Source organism: Falco peregrinus, chromosome 3 (assembly GCF_023634155.1).
Source record: "Falco peregrinus isolate bFalPer1 chromosome 3, bFalPer1.pri, whole genome shotgun sequence".
Lineage (NCBI taxonomy): Eukaryota > Metazoa > Chordata > Aves > Falconiformes > Falconidae > Falco > Falco peregrinus.
In genome coordinates, this window is record NC_073723.1 from 63,552,882 (window position 1) to 63,577,519 (window position 24,638).

General features: G+C 41.2%; 1 protein-coding gene across 2 annotated transcripts in view; it reads left to right on the top strand.

Moving 5' to 3' along the window:
* Positions 1-24,638, top strand: part of LDLRAD4 (low density lipoprotein receptor class A domain containing 4) — a 294,851-nt gene that overhangs the window by 20,970 nt on the left and 249,243 nt on the right. Inside the window, exon 2 of one of the 2 annotated variants that reach the window (XM_055800309.1) lies at positions 22,087-22,168. The exons of the other annotated variant lie outside the window; for it this stretch is intronic. The gene's annotated coding sequence lies outside the window, so the exon portion shown is untranslated. The remainder of the gene's footprint in view (positions 1-22,086; positions 22,169-24,638) is intronic. 2 annotated transcript variants of the gene reach the window in all.

Genomic DNA, 24,638 nt, shown 5'->3' on the forward strand with positions numbered 1-24,638 from the left:
AATTCTGTAATCTGTAGTAATACGAATAATCACTGCAGATTATTTTACATAAAATTGCAGAAATGGGAGATGTTTTGGGGATGTGCTGCTCACTGTGATGTCCTTGCATTTAAATGCATGGTATAAAGATAACAGTTTTCCTCCTATTTTCTTGAAATACGTATCTTAAATCTGGTGATATTACAAAGAGAAAGCCAATAGTCAAGACTATTAAACTGATGATAAGAGGTCGAGATTCTGAGTTTCTCTTAGTTTATTTCTGGAGGATAACCTTAATGTTACGTACTTCCCACCCTCATGCCATTTTACACCTTGAGGTATTAGACTTCTGTCACTTGCTGTTGTTTTTCACTGTCTGAAGTATGGACATTTGTGGTTTTGTGACTTCTCAGGTGGCACCGGAGCTCTGTCCTTCAGCTGTCTGCTTTGAACACTGACTGCTGTGCTTGGAATCTGTCTTGAGAAATTCTTATGGGAGAGAATCCTTTTGAGGTCACGTTTAGCCAGGGAAGAAGGGTTGTATGCTTGCTTTCCCTTTTCTTTGAACAGCTGTAAAAGCAGGTATTTGGCAGAAGTTAGAGAAACTGTCTATTTTGAATAAACTGTTCATCTTTCGGTTTTTGTAGGTGATTTTTTGGACTGTCATGATACGTAAGGCTTTAGTGTCTTAATGAAGATAACTAAGTTGTATGGACAAAGAACTTAAATCTTCTGGGTTATGCTTCAGAATTAGTTTATATGCCTTTATGACTAGTATCGATCTGTTTGAGAGAATACTTTTCAGATAAAGTGGCTCTAATAATAACCTGCACAAAACACTTTCTAGTCATCTTCAGGGGCAAAAATTGCAAAAACATAACACTGTATTAAATTAGTATAAAGAAAAAAATATATGCTCGATTTATAATACAGTGAGCATCTGTGGCTGAGGTTGCCTGTTGCTTTCAGTTACGTAAGACTACTTCAGTTGTTTGTAACTTTCTCAAATTGAGCCATGGGAGCTGAAATTTTCCCCGCTGATTACCTGCTTTGGACTGATTATTTTGGGCTGGAAAGCATTTCAGATGCAACAAGTCAGTTGTATTTCTGAGCATAAATTTAGGAAAAGAAACACGGTCACTGTTGTCTCCATGGGAAGGTCTCAGCCATTGGCAGCGGTCTCAGAGTGAAGACTTGATTGTCGGTGGTTGACCACTGCTGGAGCTGTGCCAGTACAGCTGTTGGTGGTGCTGTGCTTTAAAGCAGGTTGCTGAAAGGGTCTGGCTTTAGACTAGCCCTCCAAGTAGGAATAGGAAGGGAGTTACTGTTAATGCAGATCGTTCCAGCCATCCAGTTTGATAGCAGCCCTGCAAGTGGTTGTTGAGGCACAGCTGGAGGAGGGAAGAAGAGGGAGGGTCAGCAATCTGTGGGGCTGTGGATGGAGTGGCCAGCTGGGGTGGAAATCTCTCAAGCAAGCTCTGCTGCTGAAGCCAGTCTTCCATCTAGCAGGGGTACCATGTTATGTTTTACTTGGAAGCATCTTGTTTAAGAGAATAAACTGCTTAAATGGTGGTTTCTTGATAGGTTGAATCTCACTGTCGACACTTTGGGAGCACGCACGTATGTGTTCCGTGATCTCAATCTGCCCCCGATGTATGCAAATACAGAGCACTTATTTGTTTGGGGAAAATGCCTCTCCAGGGGTCCTAAGTCCTGTCTGCATGTAAAAAGCTGCAGGAGGTAGCACAAGGAATTTATAAGAAAAATAACAAGAAAAAAACTATTTAGAAACAAGGAGCCTCTATAAATGATCCAGTGTGGGACCAGTTATTATAAAAATGGTGATTTAATTGTGTCAGAAACTGGAAGTAGCTGGATTTGGGAGTGTGCTGAGGGAAGGGTGATGTGGCTGACTGGGCTATATGAAGAGTAACTATGGAAAAATAACTTTCCCTACTGTATTGCATGACAGCAATGGATGGTGGTGTTTCATAACTTGACTTAAGAACAGATGAAAAAACATCCTCTTTGGTTGGAGTTGATCTGCGTGGTGCTGGTCATTGACTTCAGCAAGGGCAGGCTTCCATGTAAGTACTTAAGGTGCAGCTGATAAGATACATAGCTTCTAACTCTTCTTCCTGTGCCATTTGTCAACATTATGCTGCAGGTTCTTGCAGGGGAACTGTAGACTGCCAGTGGGGCTTGAAGACTTGCAGAATCCAGAAATGCGTGGATTTTTGTTGTTTACCAGAGGACCTGGCTAGGCTAGGAGAATTATTTCACTTTAAGCCATCAGGCTAAATACAGAAATCCGCATTGTCTGAGAGTTAGGCCAAGGAAGAAACCAAAACAGTTTGCTATAAAGTTAGCCAGTAACCTGTGTGCTCATTCCCAGTAAATGATGACAACGTATGCTGTCAAATAAAAAGTGGAAGTGGATCTGGAATGCCTGGTTAAAGCAGACTTCTGTCCATCTGTCACACAGGCTAGTAAGTAACTTGTCTTTGTTCTTCTGTTAGTAAGGGTGGCCCCATCAAAATGTCAATAAGTATTGTTAGGAATATAGAAGGACCCATGTGGTTTTGGATGGGTCAGTGCCAGTGGCGTGTCTCCATCTTCTGTAATTATAATGGAGGGAATGGGAATACTGAAGTATAAACAGAAAGTTGTAAACCACGTTTTGGGTACTGACTTAAAATACAGTTTCATGTTAAGGTCATGGCTTTTGATGTAGACGCAATGCACAGAGGAGCTGGCTGTCTCTGAGTGTCATTGCCTTGCTTGGATTGGAAAGTGCCTGCCCACCCTGCAGCTCATGTTTGCTGCAGCCACCACTGTGTAAAGGTGACACTTTTAAGATTTGTCTTTAATTGTTTTTAATTTAATTTAAGCTCAGATTTTTGTCTTTAATTGTACCCAGTCATGTGCTGGTCACTTCATACTGATTTTCCCCAATGCTAATAAAGTACACTAATTTTTGAGTATTAAAACTGTGTCTGCTGTAACACAACCTATGATAATTTCTTCACTCTGATATCTGATCTGTATTTCCATTAGAAATGTGTCCTATGCGTTCTGCTTTTTATTCTGCTTCGTTCCAGTAGTTGGGTAGTCTTTTCATGGAAAATGTCTGAAGCGCCAGGATTCTTGTTCACACACTACTTCCTATGATGAGCTGTGTAAGGCAACATCTGTGCAGCACAGACAGAGCCCCTGAAAGAATACGGGGTGCGTCTGCCTGCCTGCCTGCCTGCCTGTCTCAGCTTGCTTCTCTTCCCCCTTCTGCACTTCAGGTCTGTCTTCCCAGTGCCAGTTTGCAGACTGCACTAGCAGCTCCGTGGAACTGGGGTCAGTCTCTGAGATACTCCGCAGTGACCCGTCAGTGACCGCCTAAGGCATTAGTCGGGTTCATTCTGCTGTTGGTGAGACGTAAGTGAGGTGGTAACATCTGGAGTGTGTACGCTAAAGGACTAGAGAGAAGGAGTAAGTGGAAAGAAAATTAACAGAGCAGAGCAGGGAAGAGATTGTCTTGAGAGGATGCTGAAGGTCTGAGGTGGATGTGGGAGAAACCGATGGATAAACCAAAACCAGAACACAGGAGCGGCAAATTATGACAGAAAAAGTGTAGATAATGTTAAAAAATACCCAGAAATGGTGGTGAGGAGTTCTGTTACATTGTACTTGTTTTTAATGCTTCTCACTTTCTAAGTCAAGAAACTTGGTTATAGCTGAATTGTACTTGCAGTTTGGTCACATCCAGCCCAGGCCTGAAAACTCACCTTGTGCTGATGGCGTGCACACTGTGGGGCAGATGCACAGATGTGCAGAGGTGCTCTGCACGTTTAGCTGCTTGGCCATGGGGTGGATGTTGTACACTGGGCTTCGTTTGCCAGAGCATTTTGTTCACTCTGCGTTGGAAAGGGGGAATTAAGCATGAAAATGGGATTCACAGCAGCCAGTGTTATGGCTGTGAAGTGGTAAATAAAACACCTGAAGAGGGGTGTTTTCATTGTCTGACGGGTGTTGGCCGTTTGCCAAATGCTGTGCCAAAAGCCAGGAGTCTTGGTGAGAAGGACCACACTGGGGGAGTCTTCTCTGGTGGTGGGTATCATTGTGGGCTGCCCCTCCTTTCCTCTGCCTGTGGCGCTGGTGTCAACTTCAGCAGGAAGGCTGGAGAGCCCTTCTCCCAGGCTTGTCCGTACATTGTTCATTAAGGTACATTCCTAAAAAGTAGGATTGGACTTAGGACTTGAATTTTGCAGAACTTTAATTGCCCTTTGATTTAATGTCTCTGTCCATTAGTGCAAATGTAATGGGTTAATGTTCTTTGAGGCTAAAAATGAATGCCCGTGGTGGGAGAAACAGTCGCCTTTCCCCTGTGTCATGCTGCAGACAGACTGCTACTTCTCTTGTCAGCCTCTGATGTAACTTAATTAATTGTAGTGGAATTACTCCTGATCTATAATTAAGTGAGAAGGAAATTGAACTGGACAATGTGAGAAGCTCCCTGTGTTGTTGCTTACCATTTTGAACAGAAATGGAAGAGTTCACATTTCATTACTTCCAGTCTGTCAGCTTGAATGTGAAAACCTCCAAACCAAGTGCTGTTTCAGGAAAAAAGTTACTAGATATGGCGTGTCAAGTTTCTTTTTTCTTTAGCTAGTTACTTAAGAACTGTTATAATCTTGAGAGGATACCAGAAAATATGTTGCAAGGTTTTATTGTGGTTTTTTTTTTCTTTTCTTCCCTCCCCCCCCCCCCCCCCCCCTCTTTTATTTGCTTTTAAGACATGGTGTGCTAACATCCTGCAGTACCACCGTGTAAACCTGCAGTTAGTTAATCACTGTGGGATCCTTATGGACAGGGAGGTCATACCAGAGCCCTGCCTACTGACATATCTCTTCTGCCTTCTGACTTTTGGATGTTTCATGGTAAGGGGAGACTGTATTTCGTGTCTAGCTGGAGCTGCTCCGGGTGAGATGCTTCATCAGATTTTCAGCAGATCTTTGCTACTTACGTAAAAAGTTGTACCACGAGAACTGTGAGGACTTTCTTACCAGTGTAGCAAGGTGGTGGTTATATTAACTGTGAGAAACAGCAACCATTTTTGGTGTCCCTGGTTGGGTATGTAGCCTTTACAGGAGCATCACAGCTCTGAAAGTGGAAGCCTGTCATTCTCATTTGAAGCTAAGTATAAAGAAGTAGCTGGAAAGAAATTGCAGAATATCTGCCATTCCTCAGGGCTTGCATGGGGCTTGTCACCAAGAGTATGCCAGAGGTAGTATTCCTCTGATTGCTCATTTTTCTTGAATGTTCCCTTTGTTAGTTTTACTGTTGTTCTTGGACATCTGAATTACTTTTCCAAGTTCTTCTTTAAATCTTGGTTTAGGAGTTGTCTTTTTTGATAGCTGATTTTTTTACTGCGTCAAGGTAAATTTCAGTGTTCCTTCTCCCCCACTTGAAAACTGTAATGACAATAGATTATCATCTGTGTGAGGAAAGAAAGTGTATTTGACCAAAGATTAAATTAAAAGGTAACTTTGAGGATACAGTATGTGTTAGAGCTTAAAGAAAAATAAATACGATTGACAGAGCCTGTTGTGTATATCCCAAAGTACTTGCTTTGTTCTGTGTGCCTTTAGCCTACTTTTTGTTCCTTAATTTTTGGCATAATGAAGTTGCAGCCTTACTAATATTTTTTCTTTAAGCTATTAGCAACAGTAGTTATTAAATATCTGGTGGTTTGAATTTTTAAGTTTCTTTTGAAATTCACAGTTACTTTACTATGCCATGGCTTCTAAAATTCATCCATTCTAACTAGCTGTTCCTTGTGTTATTATCAAATACAGTCTGCAGTGCTGACACACATGGATTCCTCTTTGCATTTTTTGACATATTGTAATTATTTGATGTGTTTTCTAATTTAAAATACATGATGTAGTGAAAATGAGATTGTGACTCTTTACTTGCATGGGTAAAAAATATTTCTAGAATTAAAGGTGATGCTAAATATTTCATTTAAAAATAGAAATACTCTTATTTTGCAGTTCAGTTACTTAATTTTTGTCTTAAAATTACAATAGCTGCATGAAATAAAACAAGTATAAATATTTGTTGTATTATTCTGTTTAGAAAAACTAAACTTTTTAATAAAAATTAAGTCAAGCTTTAAACTGATTCTTGGCTTCTATATTTTATTATTTAAAATTATTTGTTAGTGTGTTTTTTGATTTAAGGACTTATCCTGGACTGAATGCTGTTGAACTGTTTGCCACACTGAAGTGATCTTTTTGCACAAACTGATAATAATTATGCCTTATATAGACCTAGAAAGAGAGTAAATAATTACCTGTATGTTACATCTCTCATCACTCAGTTTCTGGAACAGCAAAAATATTTTGTTGAAAGTTCCTTATAATTGAGGCAATAAGGTCAGCTGCAAAGGGTGAATGCAGGCTGGATGGGAGAGCTAGCAGAGGGGACAGATTGCACTGGGAGGATCAGTTTGAAGCACAGTTCAAGTACTCCAGTTTCTGGTAAATAGGGGATCATTTACAACATCACTGAGGTGAAAATATGAAGCTGGTTAAAATACAGCAGCAATCTTACTGAGAGTGCAGTTATTTGGAAAACAGTGTATATCCCTGTCTAAAAACTGTTCCCTTTCTTTTGACTTGGATAAAAACATTCCTGTCAGAGTGATGGAAAAAATGGTATGTTTAACAGTTTACTAAATGCAAATTCTAAAATACGTTTTCTGATAGTAGAATACATTTTTGATAGTGTTTATATGTTGTCACAGAACTTGATTCTGATATTTTCTGTAGCTGTTATTAAATGTTCGAGAACGATATGTTGGGAAAGCGTTGTGCATGTAATACAGAAAAATAAACTTGTGATGAGATGTCTGCGCTGGGTGGTTAGGATTTCCTTTAAGCTTGGTAGAGTTTGGGAAGCATGTGCGTCACGTCTAGTGATGTGAGAGAACAAACAAATTTCCAGTTATGCTCAAGGCAGATCCTCAGCTGATGTAAGCTATCACAAAGCAAATGATGTTAATAGAGATTTGATTATAGTTTAACTAGTTGAGAATTTGTCAGTCTGTCAGTTGTTCCCAGAGATGCTGCTGTGGTGTCTGTTGGATTTGAGCATTTTTTTATTAAGGAATTTTTGGTGTTTAAAAACTGGCAAATGAACTCCAGATGAGCCTATCCTCTCACTGAAGTAGTGGTTCTCACTTTAATTTTACCCTTTCTACAGAAATGCAGCTTTTCTTCCTGTTATTTTTCTATTGGCTCCATCCTTTGAGGTCACACTTCTGCTGACTTAGTCCAGGATTGCACCTCAAGTTCCATTAAAAACAGAGGAACAGTGACTGTTCAATCTGTTTTGAAGAAGGGCAATAAAGAACAAAATCCTGGTTTGGCAAATGTATAAGAAAGGATGCATTTTACATGTTACAAAACCATTAGATGCTACATGTAAATGAGGACTGTTTTTTAAGGGTACTTACGTTTGTTATTTGTATTTTGGTTTATTTTTCAAATTTTTATGTCCAGGGTAATTTGAGACAGCTTCTACATGGTTAAAATAGTTTAGACTGTAAATAAGGCACCATAGATTAGCAGTAGCTAAAGACTCAGTTGTGGTAGTTCATCTAGATGATGTTATTTTTGTCAAAGTTTTTGGACTGTAAATGGCTAATTTTGCATTCTACCCAACATCATTTAATGTTAGCTTGTTCCTATGAAATCATGAAAGTCTAATTTTGGTACATTATTCTAAATGGTGTTAAATGCAGGAGTTAAAAGGAACAGAGCAGAGTATCATATCAGAGTAATTGTCAATAAACAATTTATTCCAAACAAAACAGTCCTTAATGATAAGTGTCGTTTGAAGATGACCTGTTATTACAACCCACAGTTTTGCTGTCATTCAAGCTGGAGGGGACATGTGTTACTGCCTTGCTCAATTGATGAGATGGGATGGATGATTGAATGATGAGACTGCAAGCCAGGTCTTTAGCTTGTCAACTCAGGCCTAATTCGCAATGACAGTGTGCATGCAAGGCAAGTGTCTGTATTCTGTCATATTTAAGCTTCTAGTTACAGCTTGCTTTCTGTGTTAATACTGCAGATGCTCCCCAACAGACTGGAGAAGAAAAAGATGGCCATGGACAGAAAGGAGTGGGCAGTTTTTGTATACAGCACTTGCTGGTTTTTCCCCCGTTTCCTTCTTTTAATGGTTCCATGTAGAATTGTATTAAGGAAGTGTTATCCATTAACAAAAATATTTAACTGTCTGGGAGAACAGTGTATGTTTTTATAAAATACACTTTTCAGTTCACTGCCTGCCTTTGCAGTTTCCAGAGCTTCTCGAATCTGCTATTTTTCCTTTTCCTTGGGATTGTCACACATGTCGTCTGTTCTTGCCCCTTGCCTCTTGTTTGGCTCTCCATTGCACAGGTGTTTTCATCACTGGGAATTGCATTGGTACCAGTAACAGTTAAAGTAACATAATCAGTCCTAACTACTGTGTGGAGCTGACTAAATTGCAGGCAGTTCTGTCTACTAAAGCTGTGGAAATCTAGTAATTTCTGTTTTAAAATGTTTCTCTATTTTATTGTAATGATTTTACCCCTGCTGCTTAGCAGAAGCCTAGTGACAGGAAAAGGGAAAGTAGCTGTCTGGAACGGTTTGTTAAATGAACATCAGAAAATGCAAGTTGTTAAATGAACGTCAGAAAAGGCAAACATGAAAATGCTGCGACAAGATAGAATAGTTTTAAAGTGTTACTAGTAGGTTAAAACAATTCAGATGGAACTGTGATCTTCTAGCAGTTGGCATCATTTTGAGATCGATGGTTTAGATTTGTATAAGATGCTGAAAAAATCAGACGCAGTTACCACTTCTTCCTTCCACGTTTAGGTGGTTTCACAAGTGAAGCTCTTTATGATGAAGCATTTTAAGGTGAAACCACTTAAGAGAAGATATTCCACATAGATAAAACTGCTTTTTTTTTCACCCATGTGATTTGCTTCACAGTATTCCAAGTGATTGTCGCCCCCTCGTCGTCACCGGTGACTGTCAGGTTGATGCATTCACTGTCTCAGCCAAACGGAGTTACCTTTCTCCAGGCACTCGGTGGCAATAGGTGGCAGGTTTTTTCCTCCAATAGGGTTTGCTGTGAGGTCTTCTAATGCCATCAAACAAGTCAGAAATGTAGGTGAATACTTGAAAAGAGTGTAAATCATGTGACATTAACTAGTTTTGAGTCCTTCCATGGGGGACAGTCCTCCAGGAACATACTGCTCCAGCGTGTGTCCCCAGCAGGGTCACAGGCGCTGCCAGGACCCTGCCCCAGCCTGGGCTCCTCTCCCCGCGGGGTCACAGGCCCTGCCAGGACCCTGCCCCAGCCTGGGCTTCCCACGGGGTCGCAGCCTCCTTTGGGCACCCACCTGCTCCCGTGTCGGGCCCTCCACGGGCTGCAGGTGGGGATCTGCTCCACCATGGACCCCCACGGGCTGCAGGTGGGGATCTGCTTCACCATGGACCCCCACGGGCTGCAGGTGGGGATCTGCTCCACCATGGACCTCCATGGGCTGCAGGTGGGGATCTGCTCCACCACGGCCCTCCACGGGCTGAGGGGCACAGCCTGCCCCACCGTGGGCTTCACCACGGGCTGCAGGGGAATCTCTGCTCTGGCGCCTGGAGCCCCCCCTGCCCCTCCTGCACTGACCTGGGGGCTGCGGGGATGTTGCTCTCACTTAGTCTCACTCCTCTCTTCCACTGCAGTTGCTGAAGTTCCCCTACCACCCCCACCCCATCCCACCCCTCTCTTAAATATGTTACCCCAGAGGCACCACCACCATTGCTGTTGGGCTCGGCCTTGGCCAGTGGTGGGTCTGTCTTGGAGCTGGCTGCCACTGCCTCCATTGGACATGGGGGAAACTTCTAGCAGAAGCCAACGCTGTAGCCCTGCCATCTCCCTGCTACCAAAACCTTGCCACGCAAACCCAATACAGACTTCTAAAAAAATTCAGGCTGTGTCATTATTGAGTAACTTAAAACCTAAATTTGGAACAGGATCTTAACTGGATGGAGAAGAGATTCAGTGTATGTCTAAGTCAGGATGCCTTAATTTACATCCTTCATGCTTACTTTAAGAAGAATTAAAAAAATGGCTGTTTGAAAATTAGTATTGAGTTGATATCTTTGTTTTCTGTGCCTGCGTCAATCATAAGACAACACTGAAGTTACTTGTTGCTTTACCGCTATTCTAAGTGAGAATATTTAACACAGTATACTTGAGAGATTTAGGATGGTTGAGAATTTTATGTAATCCATTTAGTGTATTGGTATATTTGTGAAGCAGGAGCATTTTCCACAATATGTGCATTTCTACCAATATGAATTCTGTTTGTGTAGCACTGGGCCAAAAAAAAGGCATCTCAAAAGCTCATATCTTCAACATACTGTCCAGAAGTGGCTATTAATTTCCACGATTTTCAGGTTTGTAAACCACACTGCACTTCTGCAGGCATTTGTCAGCCGTTCGAAACAAATTTGCTACAGAAATTTACATTATTTCAATAAAACCTGTGCTTCGTACCCAGTATGGCATCAGTTACCAGTGGCAAAACAAAAAAATCTTTCTTCCTCTGAGCTTACCTACCTCATTTGATTTCTGGAGATTAATATCCAGTGCCTTGGTACCTTGTTAGAAATAACAGGCAGGACTTCATGGTAATGGCAGTTACAGTCCTTTTCACTTGACAAATGAGTACATTTTTTCCCCTGCTATGTTCAGTGAAGATTTCTTTTGCCAGACAGGTTCAGATGTAGCGCTCCAGCTGTGGTCAGGTGGGCTAGCACAGGATTGTATGAGCATTTGCTCCCCGTTTTCTTTTTCAGTGGCAGTGTAGGGCATTGATAAGACTTTGGTTGGAACCTGATCAGTCAGGACAAGTCGCTTGTATCCTGCAGGTCTCTAATGCAGCCTACTCTTGTCCATCTGTCCGTCCCACCCTTATTCCATCATACTTCCTTGTAGGATTCATTTTCTAGATTAAGAAACAACAAGTGTTAAATCTTTTAATCCCTTAGATCCCTCTTCTTGTTTCATGGATGGATTTAGCACTAGTTTCCACAGATGCAGTAAAACATCCTGTTGCAACCTCCCAGTCAGTCACTTGACAGCCCACTTTTTTCTTTCAAAACTGTTTTACAGTGACTCTTGATCTTCCCTTTCAGAAACCCTGCCGTGGTTGCTGTAATCACAGACTCTCTGAGTTCTTGTTAACTCACTTGTGTCACAGTTTTAAACTCTGTGTATATATTTGATTTACAGAATTTTTTTTCTGCCAATCAGGGGGCTCCAAAAGCTTGTGAACCAGCTTTCCAAACACAGTTAGCAACAAACGGTGACTGCACAGTCCTAGCAGATAAAGTAATTGGTCCGCCTGCAGTTTGCGAAGTCTCATGCAAGCTCTGCCAGCATGCCTCCACTCCTGATACTGAAGGTAAAGGGTATTTCCTGCTTGGTATCACAGTTGAACTTGCCAAAGAACTTCAGTTCTGATAGTGAGGTGGTGTTGTGAAGACTGCTTGTAGTGCGTATTTGCCAAGATACACAATGGTTCATGACATTGATGTGAAGTATTTAATTAGTAATTGTTTTTAGTTGAAAACATTTTAAAATTGTATAGATACATTGCAGGTGAAAGCTCTGGGGAATGAAATGTACTACCAGTTTGCTCTGCAGATCTGTTGCTAAAATTCTGAATTCTAAAATGTGTCTTAATGGTGAGCCAAGAAGGAAGGTTCTTTTTGGTTGCCTGGAAGAGCCTTTCCTGTTCTACACCTGAACTCTTCTCAGCATCTGCTTCCTCACTGCTATTTCTTTTTTAGCCCCATTGTTTCAGAGGGTTTCTTTTTTCTCAGATTGTGCTGTAAGTGCTCTGTGGTGTGCCCTCTTCTGTTTCTCTATAGCTTCCTACGTGCTCTCCATACACTCCTCTCATTCCTCTGCTGGGGTGTTCTGGTGGCAGCTCCCACTCATCACAGCTGGTGCCATTTTGCCTACATACTGCAGTAAAAAGCTGGAAAATACCAGTTTCGGGACTACCTATGGAGCTTGCATATTTTGGCTTCCTACATACAATAAATGAGGTTTGAATGCAAGATCAGAGGTGGCGGCCTCTTCTGCTTCAAATGAGAGATCAAGAGTTGTCACAAGCAGAACAGTGCATCCTGTATGGGCTGGTCCCTGGGAGCAGCTCTTCATGTCCAGCTGGCTGCCCTTCAGTCTGTGGTAGGGTCCTGGATGGGATGTCCTTTTATTCTGCTTCAGGTAACGGACCTGGTCACTAGTGATGGTAATATACTGGCCAGTTGTGCAAACACATCTGGCACTTGCATTCTGAAAAAGCTGTTGTAGGTGCATGGATGAGGGCTTGCTTTGGTTGTACCGCATCTGCATTGGGGTCCAGTATGTGAAATGATCCAGCGCAACTGCTGTTTTGGCATGTAAAGCACAGGACAGATAGTTCTGCTTTCCCAGGAGGTGGGTGTGCAAGTTCTGGGTGATGTGGAAGTATCGGCCCTAGCAATGAGAGGAGAGCATGGAGATCGTGGAGCCCTAGGTGTGCAACTTGCGGTTCCTCTCGAAGAGGAGATTTACTTTGTGGAGGAAGGTTTCTCTTCCACAGTTTGAGCTTTTCCCTAGCATATGGGTAGGTAGGAAGGGTTTTCCAAATGTGTTATAGTTACATAAAACATGCAACATCTGACAGATACGAAGAGGGTTATAATAAATGATCCCTTTGCACTCCCTCTCCAAAAAAGCTAAACAAAATGATAATACAAAGTCCATGAGGTTTTCTGTCCTGGTTATGTTAGTGTGGAAACCCTGGCTGTGAGCATGGGTTAACAGTGCCTGGACCTGTTGGTGAGCTTTCTGTTAGGCAAGTACAAATTACAGTGTTAATTTTGTTTTTATTTGCCACTGCTATTAATACTTGTGTATGTGTGGGAGATTATTTCCCATATCACATCTCCAGTTCCAGTTCTGCATCTGCTATAATGCAGAGATACTAGAGGCTGCTTTAAGTTCTCAGATTATTTTTTTTGTCTCCTTTCTCCCTTTTCTATCTTTCCCATTTTTAAAGCTGTACTAGTTTTCCGAAGGATAAAGTGAAGTTAAAAAAAGAAGTAGAGTTGTATTTAGGATGTAGGGATTATTTTGCTTTACTGGAAATATTTAGCCAAGTTAGTGGTTTGGAACTATTTTCATGAGAACTGCTTCAGCTAAAAGTTACTGAGACAAAATTCTGTAAAAATAACTGTGAACTCCAGTTTATAGCAAAGTAATTGCTGGCAGCCCTCAGTTTAAAAACTTTACGTAGCTGCAAGAAAGAAAGCATTATGGATCAAAGTGATCTGGATTTTTTTGGCAATTAAAAAAAAAAAAGTTAACATTTGGGTTTGAACCCTGCTGTGACTAGTTCATTTCCATCCAATTTTTACTCTGTATCCCTAATAAGAATGACACTGAGGAACAGCGTATGGGAAGACACACTTTTTTCTATTTAAAATTAGTTCCACAGGATGGAGATTTGGCAACAGACATGGAAACCAAGCAGATCTGTTTACAGAGCTCTCTGCCTCTCCATATAATAAAACCAACAAGAAAGCTTGAATAAAGAGAGATTTTAATGATGAAGCCACACTTTGTTGAAATGTTTTTTTGGGGCTGCTTTCTTGGTCTTTTTAGCTTGTTGATAAACTAGTTATTTGGTGTGAGATGTAAATTGAGGGTGCCAACACTCATCTGGTGTCCTGTGCTCTTTAGAGCTGCTGGCCACCGTTCACAGAAATGAGCCAGATACAAAGAGATTGGAAGAGGTGATATCAAAGAAGCTGAGGCTGTTACAGGTACTGCTAGGATAAATGTTAGGAGACAACTTTTATGAGAGGAGTCATTGCAGGTTTCGGACATAAGTTTAAGGGTTAGGCTGCGGCTAGTGTCCATGCAGGAACACATGGGAGTAAGTGGAATCAGTTTCCCATCTCTTTAACTCCTACAAATCGTTGTTGGATCTTTTCAGAAATCAAGTGGGGGTACCCGTGCCCTCTGTGGTGTGCTGGCAGGAAACAGCTAGGATGGGAGACTGGCAGGACACAGTTCCCTGTGCCAGTTAACTTAATGATCAGCAACAATGAGCCAATAGAGGGATGGAAATTAGTCTGTTAAGCTGGTGAAGAATAGTAGAAATTTGCCTAAGATCCAGGAGAAAACCTGGAATAAGCTGTAACTTGCTGACTCAGAAAATTTCCTGGTGCTGTACAGTTGCTGCCAGTCCCACACATCTGGCAAACAGCAGGAAAATATTTCATTTTTTTAAGTATTTCCTTACTTTTTGTTCCTCAGATTAAAAATTGTTAGAAAAATGAATGAAGTTTTGTCTTCACTGAAGAGTTACAAGAGGAAAAATTGTTATTGTGCATGTGTCACTTCTTAGTTGTATATGGAGAGGTTGGTGGTACCTTAAATTCTCTGGCTATTTGGCCTGAAAATAAGAAAATGCTTATGGGTCTTTTTTTTTCCCTTTCCTTTTTTAAAAAAGGCAGAAAATTACATTCCTTTTTTCCTAACATCTTGTCTGGAAAGATGCAAAATTCATCTATTAGAATAGAATAGAATAAAATCTATTTCATAACATGATATTTACAAATGTGTTACCTGAATGAATACAAGTTCTGCGGGAAGAGTCAACTTTTGTTTTACGAAGGGAAATGCCACCTTGCAAAGTAACTGAAGCCCTTTGATGGAGCGGACGTGCAAGTGAATATAAAAGATCTGAATGGCATTCAGAGGTCTTTGACCTTCTTTACCAGAAGGAGGCCAAGCAGCTGTGCATGAAGGAGGGTCATGTCATGGACTAATATGTGGGTTAAAAGAGGGGAAGAATAAGGTAGGAATAAGTGGTCCCTTCTGACTGTCACCAGTGTAGTTGGACTGGTTGGTGTATTTAACATAAAGAAAGTACACTGGAGAAAGGGCTTGTTAATGAAGTGAGAAGGTTTGCTGATGATACTAATATGTTCATGGTAGTAAGGCTGAAGTGAACCATGAAGAACTTGAGTAGTGCCTTACATGGCTGTGTGACTGAATAGTAGAAAAGCAGGTAAAATCCAGCGCAGATAAATGGAAAGCGATCTACATGAGGAAAAATAACTGTGATTCCACTAAAAAATGATGGGCTTCGAGCCGTTACCATGAGTGAGTCAGGTTATGATAAATAGCAATGTAAAACAGGAACTCGCTACACTAATTGGAGAAGCAAATAAAATGCTAGGAAATATTAATAAATACATAGAGAATTAAACAGATGGCATTCTTGTTGCCAATGTGTAAGTTCACGGCTCACCAGTATCCTGTATAGCATAGGCGGTTCAGGTCCACTCAGCTCAGAAACAATACAGTAGGATGGGAAAAATTTGGAGAAAGCAGCAGTCGTAAGAGGTGTGGAAAGGCTTATGTGCAAAGAATGCTGGGGCTCTGTATCCTGCAAAGAAGAGACATTGGAGGATATTCTTGAGGTCTGCAGTATTGTGAGTCATGGCGAGAGGGTGTGCAGGTTCAGTTGTTCACTGCCTCTTCCTACACAAGTCCTGGGAGGCATCAAGTAAAGTAAGAGTATAAGCAAACAAAAGAGAGGTGGGTCTTCATAAAACACTGTGGCAAAGAATGCTACGTTTACTGAAAGTTCACATGGGTCCATTTTCTGACACTACATGGTAAAAAAAAATAGTAATTTTTTTTCTGTAATTGTATGTATGATGTAATGGGTAGGTGCACTGTGAAACATTAGTGTTTCCTATGGTCTTTTGCGGTTCAGTGTAACCTTGTATTTCCCACAGTAGGTAACTATTACAAGCTTATAAGGAAAAGTGAGATAATAAGCTCATTTAGCTGAATTAAGTGGCCTCGCTATATGTATAAAATTCCTGGAATCCTTTTTTAGTGTGAGAGGAAGCCTTTTTTGATTGTTCTTATTTAGTCTCCCAGCTTCCTCAATTACTTAAGAGGATATAGTACCTTTACTTGGATTTTTACAAGCAGTCTTGGATTTAGTTTCTAGTAAATGTCTCCACCATTCCCTTTGTCACTAGAAAATTTGTTTGAGAACTTCAGTTGCGCACATAAGAGAAAATACTCTTTAAGTTACAGTGGTGTGGGTTTGTTGGCAGCTCTGGATTTTCACGAAGGCATCATGCCTCTTCAGGCATGCATGTTGTTGTTAAAGAAGGTGAAGTTGTGCTTTACCCCTCAAACAGGGCAGGTTCCTTCTCAGTGCATTGCCAGCATCTTCTGAAGTGGTCCTTTAACTGCTGTTACTGAAATACTGGGTCCCAGATTTGGTGCAAAAAACCAGTTGTTCATGCAAGGAAAGCTAGGAAATCTCTGCCTCAGGATCCTTATCCTCATCTTAGCAACAGGGGCATGGTTTTGTTGAATGTGTCTTTCCCAGTTTTGGAGCTCACACTGTATGTTGCTGAAACAGCAGTCTTCCATTGAAAGCAGAGGAATAATGACAACACCGAAAGCTCTTACCTGCAGCTGCCCACACCTCCCCAGGCTGGGTGAGCTCAGTTCCCTTCTTCCCCAGGTCCCTCACCTCAGTAGCACTGTAAGTTATTCATGTTCTAAATGCATACACTTGTATGTGTTTTGTGCCTGTTTTGTGTTTTACACCTTCCCCACCCCCACCCTCCATACCCAGTGCCTGCACCGTATTCTGAACCTTCACTCAAGGTGTTAATAGCCATCCTTGGCAGCCTCATCAGGGAACCAGGGCTGGCCTCTGTTGCTCAGGGTGTCACATCCTTGCTCCCTGTGCTGTATCTGGTCTGGGGATTTCTGTTTCCTGGACCAGCTGGAGATCTTGAGTGTGCGTGCATGAGCCTCCATTGCTCACTGAACCCTGATGAGAGATGTGGTGTTTTACCTAGAGACTCTGCCAGAGGTGATTCCTCTCAGCACTAGGAGACCTTCATTCATTTCAGTTCTGATGGGCATATTCTCTTTTCGGAAACTTTTCTCTCTCACTTATAGTAGTATTTGTCTGTGAAAAGTGCCAATGGCCTTCTTGGTTGTGCAGTATCTGGTGTGATACTTGTGTGTGATGGACTTGTGTGCAATGTTTTGCTTCTGAAATGAGAGACAAATCTGGGGATGGTCTTGAGCAACGGTTGCAGAGAAGGCATAAATACCAAAGTTTAATGGGAGCCCAGGTTTCCTGATGGTAACTTGTTGTGCTAACAGCAGATTCATTTGTTTCCTAATTAATCAGAAGGAGTGTTCTTTTTATTTCAGCCATCTGGTGGAGAGCATGTTGTTTAGCTTCTTGCTACTGCACATTGGAGCTACACAGGAAAAAGGATGTTTCAACTTCTGTTTTTGGCTTGTTTTTCTAGGTTGAGTCAGTATACAGCACGTTAAAACATACAGTAATTGGTTGCAAAGTTCATCTCTCAAGGACTGTAGAAACATAACTTAAATTGTCTTTCCTGAAAAGACAAGATGATATTGACAGTTTAATTGCTTGTTATTATTTGTTTTATTCCATGAAATCAGTTGGCAGGACAAAAGCAAAATTTCTTTACTGAACTGCAGGACTATTCTAGGATACTGAATTTGTTACCACTTTGGAGAGAACACTCAATGTCGCTTTTACATTTCTTCTTTGGATTAATGTCAAAAACATACTGCCTGTCACACAATTTGTCGTTGAGTGTGCCATTAGCTTGCTAACTCCTCACAAGGATCTTAAAACATTGCATTTTTTTCCTCCAGAAGTCCCTTTAGCACAGCCTTTCTTTGGAAGCTATATTGTTCTTGTGGAATATTTTCCAAGGAGCAGTCTGTCCCTATGCGATGTTTACTGTATTTTTGCCTTGCAGCCAGCAGATTTTAGTACAAACTTGCCTGGGGGTGGCCTTGTCCTATTTTCCTCTTAGATGGTTCTGGCATTTATAGAGCTTGGGAGATCGTGCTTCTGAATTTTCCAGTCTGAAGAGCTCGAGCCAAAACAGCAGGGGAGAAAGCAAACCTGTACGTTGTTTGGCTTACGGCAGCTGGGCCTGTTTTTCCTTTGACCTAAAGCAATGGCAGATTTTCTTGGGTTTTGTGTGGAGGAGGAGGGGGAGTGAAGATGAGGAAAGCTATGTGGGGAAAACTGCTTTATCTGTGTGCTCAGAAAAAGCAAACCTTCCCCCCCCTTCCCCCAATCCCTCTTTTTGCACTCCTAACCAAGATAACTCAATAAACTCCAAACTACTTCTACACTGCATGTAGAGACTGTCTTTGTTTGAGTTAGTTTACTAATACTGATTACTAATGAGAAAAGGGACTGCACATTGTTTTAATAGTGCATTAACTTTTTGAGCAACAAACTTTTTTATGTTGTAGTACCGTAGCACTTGCAGAATGGACTTTATATTAGAGGACTGGCTGGCTCCCTCACAGTTTTTAGTGACATTTGATAGCTTCCCACCAACCTGTATTTTCTTCCTTATGTCTTGGTCAGTGAAAGAAACTGTTGCCAATTAGGGCCTGGAGTCTCAGCTGGGGAATGAACTTTGATGAATGAATGTGGGAAAAATGAAATACCCCGCAGATGGGTGGCTTGGAGAACATAACAAGTCTTCGAGTTTGGCCTTATGCTCGGAGAGCCTTTGTTGTCTGTAAACACTGTCTCTGCAGTCATCTGCTCCAAACGAGGTTTCCTGTAGAAATGCATTTCACTGTTTTTTGCCTTCTATGTGTTGTAGTCTTATATTTATCAGCAGATGTTTAAGTTTTGCATTTAGGTAACAGAAATATTTAGTTCTGCCACAGGGTGAATTTATCCCTAGAGGAATGCTTTTGCCTGTGATTGCTGGAATCCCAGGCTTAGGGATTCCAGGAGCACAGGAGAGTTTCCTAAAAAGTGTGTGAGAACAACAGTGAGTGTTGAGGCTTAGTACACGTTAGAAGTGTAACACAGATTACACTGCCTGTGTGTGCCAAGCATTTCCAAGGGACTCGTAGTGACCAAACCAAACTAAAACCCCATAATATCTCTAAAGACTGTTAGGATTCCTGCTTGTAGGTCTACAATAGTGTGGGACAAATGGGTGACAGTTCCTGGACCTTCTCAGCTGAACATAAAGAGAAAAATGCATCTTTCTCCATGTTTTAAAGTTTTCTCCCTTTATATTCTTTACGTCGTCATTTTTCGTTACAGATATGTGGGGATATTAATGATGACTGCTGTAGGAGAAACTATTGTTTCCACTGTAGTTCTGGCAGGAGATGATAGTGCAGTAGCTACGTAGCTGCTCCTTCTGTGAGGAGGCTGTTTACCAGCTTCATAGCGCAAATGCTCATCTGGAATAAGAGTTTTCTTAATTGGCAAGTTTGATAGATTTCCCTCCCCTCCTCTTGTCCCCATTTGCAGCCTCTGAGTCAGTCAGTGATATACCCAAATCGTGTTTCATCCTAAAGGGAAGATTATTTGGATCTGTAAATGGACACAAGAAGCAAGGGGAACGTTAGTCAGAACAGACACTCATTAGTCTGAAGGTTTCCTGTTGGGACAGGAAGGGTCAGCAGAGTTGGTGCTGTAGAACAAGTATCTCCACTGTCTCTTGGTGGAGTGGTGGGAATGCCTCAGGCTGTCAGAGTGGGCCAGGAAGGAGCTGAGCCTTTCAAAAAATGAGCTGGCTTCAGAATCGTTAGGTGTGTTACGTAGGCAAGTAGTCCAGTTTGCCTAGCGGTTCTGTATTTATTTTCCTCTTTCCATTGCACGAGACACTGTTGCAGTATGAGGCTTTCATCACTACATAGATTTGGTCCCTGTCCCCTGACTGAAGTACCTTCACCTTTGCAAGTTTTGCTTTTTGTGCATGGAGAGACTGTTTAAATTAGGTACCTTAAAAAAAATAAATCTCTTCTGCAGTGATAATTTATCTCAGTTTCCTTTAATAATCACCTTTTTTGAGTACTGGTCTTCTTCATCTAATATGGACTTTTTCTGCTTTTTGTTGCCCTTTGTTCTACAAATCCCAGTGGGCTATAGTGAATTCTTGTTTGACATCTTCTCTTTTTTCAATGGTTATCCAAACTCAGAAGGGAAGGCCTAGATAAAAGACCTCAGAATTCTGTGAATTTAGTACTGCTCCTCATCTCACTTCTGTTACTAAATGTAGTAATTCCTGCATCTGTCTTCTGGTATTTAGTATTGCTGCTGCCGCCCTTAGGAATAGATTTCCTTCAAATGTTAAACTCACTTGGGGAGGCTGTAATCACGATTTACTAATTTCTCTCTTCTTTTAATATTCTCAAGAATGCCTTCCTTAACATTAAGTAGCAGATCTGGTAGATTCTTTGCTGGTATTAATTGCTGTGTAACCAAGTGCCCTTGAAAGTCAGTTATGTAAATGAGCAGCCTTGAGCTGCCCATAAGAACGATGCTGGCTTGAGTTTTAATTTAATAATTGAGGAATTGGAACGTAACATGGTTCTTTAAATCCTAAATAGGATACAGCCATATTCTTTATTATACAAATTCTAATTGCATGAACGATGATATATCAGCGGTTTAACATTTAGTTTAGGTGGTCGCTTTGCATGCAGGTGAGCCCTTTAGATACAGTTATTATTAGGAAAAAGCCTTGAATTCAGTTGCCTTAGGTTTTTTTAGTTGAGTATTTTGAAAGAAATTAATGATTTGTTGTGGTCTTAAAATACCAAGTAGAGCCTTCCTTGCAATATATTCTTTACATCTGTTTTTTTCCTTTCTTAACTTAGTTATCATAAAAGTTGCAATTCTTCTGTAAACGTTCCTTGTATTTTTTCTGAAGATGCATCATACCTAAATCTCTTGGCTATTAAAAAGTACATGAGTTGTGGACAATGGAAGGGCTGGTACATCATCCAAATAATTGTTTTGTTTGTTTGAGTAAAGGTTATTTACCATTACATACAATATATGGGAAAAGTCGGTGGATGCAAAGTTATTTGCAAATACAGGCTTGGCAAACCTCCTCTGGAATTCAAAAAGGGTTTTCCAGCTTGACTTAGTCATTTTTCCCAAATGTCTTGGCATAACTGATCACTCAGGAGTGACATATGGTAGAAACATGCTCTAAGGGACAAGTCTTCCGGATGGCGCACAGCACCACACAAGATAGACAGATGGTGGCTTATTCAACCTTGGAAAAAGTTTAATCCTACATATTGGCACGGCGGCCTGGGTACTGAGAGAGAGGCACACACATGCCTGTGAAATCTGAGGGAAAGCTTTTGTGAGTTTGCTTTATTACTGAAAGAACTAGAAAGATTGAGCTGATATTATACGGCATGAGTATCTGCAAAATTACATGTTCAACATACTGTCCAGAAAAAGTGATCTTCCCTGGAAAAGTGGAAATCCCAGAGTTAGCAGAACACTGCAGAGAATAGTTTGCTGAACTTTCCACAGCTGCTTCTAGACTAAAACATGTTTATCTGACAAAGCTGTTAAGTACTTGCCTTAACTTAGCACTGATAGCTGTTAACTGAAGTGTCTAAGAGAAAGGGTATTTTATGTTTTTCGTGGTTTTACTTATGTTTCAGGGGTTGCTATTGGTTTTGTGAAGTGTGTTAGTAGTTCATGGCATAGAAGCTGTAACCTTTCTCTTAGGTAAGTTCAGACAAAAGGTTACAAATTCCCTGATGCTAAATTTAAATTTATAGCAGTAAAGGCAAACTGTACGTTATAGTTTGTTTTTTTTTAACAAGAAGCAGAAGAACATCAGGCCTTTCAGTTTAATATCTTTGTGTTTAAGACAGTGAAGAGAGAGACAGAATATCTGACATAGAAAAATGAACCAGTGATGTGGATTGTTGAGATACCTAGGGAGGAACAAAATCTGCTTTGATTTCTTTCTGGAAATCAAGTAGCAATTGCTTGATGGATACTCTGGAGTCTGTGCTGTGTTCAGTAAGGATTTTGAAAACACTGAGGACATGAAGGATTGCCTATCCAACTTCTTCTCCCCCACTTTTTTTTTGTTGTAGACCACACTCAATATTCACAACTAGAAGGAAAAGGAAGAATCTCCTGACTCTGGACTTCAAGGGTATTGTTATGTTGTATTGGGTGAGTTTAAACTAGGCAAGACATTTTTCTGAAACATTTCCAGAAAGGTAAACGTAATTCAAACAAACTAATCTTTTGCCAGTAGAGGAATACTTTGGTCAAATTAATTGCATGCCAGTAGCATTTCAGCCATACCATACCACAGCATCATGATCTTTTAGATACATATTTTATAGCAGTTATATATGTGTACGTGTTGATGTGTGTGTATAGATATATATCCATATACATAGCTACAGCTAAAACTTCCTAGTGATTTTTAGATGTTGGAAGGTTTTGATTTGTCAGCCCTGGTATTTTTTGTGGTAATACATTGGTTTCAAGGAATTGTCTTAGATGAAAGAGGTGGTGAAGGAAGAGGGAGAAAAGTGAGATGCCCAGAGTAACCAGCATATTGGTAATTACTTGCCTGGATGTGGAAGACCCAGTTAATGTTTCTGTTCTGCCTAATGAGAGAAATTACTTGAAAATGAGATCCAAGCTGCTGAACTATAAAGTCACATGGCTCATTCAGCATTGAGTGATGCATAGTTTTAAAATATGATGCAGTATGAGAGAGAGTGCTGCAAAGAGACAATTCAGTAACCTGTTGCTTAGGATATGCATTGAAGGAGTAAGAAATGCCGAATTCCTGCTTTCAGCTAAGATTGCCTTTGTGTAATATAAAGATATACTGACTTTTGGGCTGGTAAAAACATACACTCTTCCCGAGGATGTGAGTACCTTTTAGGTACTTATTTTCCTGTCACCCTTTTCTTTCTTTCCCTGTGCCCCATTGTGCAAAATGGTGACCATACCATAGACACACCTGAAGGCCTACAGTAATGGCTGCAGAACTGGTGCACTGTTTCCCATTTCTTGGTTTTTTCCCCATCTACTATAATTATTATAGGATTATGTTCAGCTTTGGGGCCCCCATCATAAGAAGGACATGGACCTGTTGGAGCGAGCCCAGAGGAGGGACACAAAGATGACCAGAGGACTGGAGCACCTCTCCTGTGAAGACAGGCTGAGGGAGTTGGGGTTGTTCAGCCTGGAGGAGAGAAGGCTCTGGGGACACCTTATAGTGGCCTCCCAGTACCTGAAGGGGGCCTACAAGAAAGCTGGAGAGGGACTTCTTACAAGGGCCTGTGGTGACAGGACAAGAGGTAACGGCTTTAAGCTGTAAGAAGACAGACTTAGATTAGACATTAGGAAGAAATTCTTTACTGTGAGGGTGGTGAGGCACTGGGCCAGGTTTCCCAGAGAAGCCGTGGATGCCCCATCCCTGGAAGTGTTCAAGGCCAGGCAGGATGGGGCTTTGAGAAACCTGGTGTAGTGGAAGGTGTCCCTGCCCATGGCAGGGGGCTCCTCGGAACTAGATGATCTGTAAGGTCCCTTCCAACCCCAAACCATTCTATGATTCTGTGATTAGTCAGTAAAAATGTCAATAATTCAATTTTGTGCCCAAGTGCACAGTCAGCAAAATATGACAGACATCAGTTTACTCTCCTCCTAGACCCTACAAGTATCTTACACACTGCCCACGAGGAATGAGTGTTTTGGTGGCCCAGCCAGCCAGCTATGACAGAGCCCTGCTTTTCTGTCGTGGTGCGTGCCTGTGGGCCTTCTAAACATCATTTTTATTTGTGAGAAGGGGAGTTACAATCTGATGATATTATTAACATTCTGCAGATCCACAATTGACACCTTTTTGACCCAGATCTGAGGTTCAGACTCAAATACTTCAGTCCCTTGAAATTTTAAGTAATGTTTCATAGAATTGCAGGTTTTATAATTCATAGGCTAAGCATGATCATACCATTGCTGAGTCGCTGAATGTTGGTGTGTATGCATCAGCCATCTGCTGTCGTCCTGTATCTTCCTGGCCAGTGACAGTGGTGGTCATTAAACCATGATGGCTCTCTGCCAGATGGGAATGGTTTGAGGTAGTAACATGGCTGTGCCCCAAAAAAGCCACTTTTCTTCACTGGTAGTAATGACTTTTGGAGGACTGAAATGAAGAAAGAGGAGTTGTAATAGAGGAATGAAGATTCTGTGAAGACAGAGATGTGAAGGGTTTGGGTGTCTGAGGGGGAACAAAGGCTGGCTTTTGTAGCAGGGGTTTTTAATCAATTATGCAAGCAAATGAGGAATGGAGAAACTGTCTACACAGGAGAGAAGCAGCCTGAAGCCTGAAGGATGTGGAAGAGAAGCTGCATGTAGTAGGGATTTTTTTTGAGGGCTCTCATCTGTAGATCACTGACCTAAGCGTGGTAAGGAAGCAGATACAAAATGCGTGTAGTCTCATTTTATTTTGTCTAGACTTGCATACCTTGCCCACTTCCCAAGTGGAGAGTGATTGGGAACTCGTACAAAGCTTGTGCATGTTTTGCTTCAACCCCAAATGTCCTGGAAACCTAGCATACCCACAGGGTTAGTTCGTTGTGTTAAACTTCCTATGAAATCTGGACATGATGTGGGTTGGTGC